Below are 762 nucleotides of genomic sequence, written 5' to 3'. Positions count from 1 at the left end.
GGTTTTCAATTTTTTTCAACTTGCTACACTGAAATATCTGAAATATTTTCTGTTATGGAAATAGCTTTTCAAGCTATAATTTACTCACACATTTGAGGAGAGGCTACAGTGTGCCAGGCACTATTTAGGCTGCAGATATAGTGGTTAACAAGATAGGCCCTGCACTGAAGGAGCCCATAATTCAGAGGGAAAGTCAAACACTGAACAAATCATCTCACTAGGAGTGTGAGCAAGAAGAAAGCATTGCGGATCAAAGTGTATGCAAAGATCTTGAGGTAGGAAAAAGGACTGGAGTAGCTCTGGGAAATGAAAGGCAGTGTGAAGGATACCAGTGAAGTGTGGAGACAGATCAAGCAGGGCCTTAGAGATTTTTGAACTGGGTTTTTTTTCCCCCTTTAACCAAAGGACAGTCATTCTTTTACTAATATACATTCAAATTATTCTGACTTTTTAAAATAAAAATTAAAACAAGTCCACAGTTAGTATTCTTAAAATTGTTGCAAGTTTTTTGAGTACATCCAGAGGGGAAACTCTTAAGGATTGCTGAGTGAAATGGTATATGATTAGCATGGATACACCATATTTTATTAAAAGTTAATGTTTACCATTCAGCTCTAATCTTTATTGAAAAGGTAATAACATGTGATTGTTAAGTTTGTTGTGTATGTGTCTGAGCAGTATTTGATTATTGGCCATTCATAGTTTTTTCTTCTGCATTTTTGTTTTGACTATGTGACTTTCTTAATAAATTTCTTTTTTTTT

At 34.5% G+C, this 762-nt stretch overlaps 1 protein-coding gene across 2 annotated transcripts in view; it reads left to right on the top strand.

Annotated features, from left to right (window-relative positions):
• Positions 1-762, top strand: part of PTTG1 (pituitary tumor-transforming 1) — a 7,936-nt gene that overhangs the window by 4,023 nt on the left and 3,151 nt on the right. The window lies entirely within an intron of this gene.

The sequence above is a fragment of the Otolemur garnettii genome, unplaced genomic scaffold, assembly GCF_000181295.1.
Source record: "Otolemur garnettii isolate 467f Iridium unplaced genomic scaffold, OtoGar3 scaffold00003, whole genome shotgun sequence".
In the NCBI taxonomy this organism is placed as follows: Eukaryota; Metazoa; Chordata; class Mammalia; order Primates; family Galagidae; genus Otolemur; species Otolemur garnettii.
Note: the sequence above shows the minus strand (reverse complement) of the source record. Positions and strands in the feature narration are given on the sequence as shown.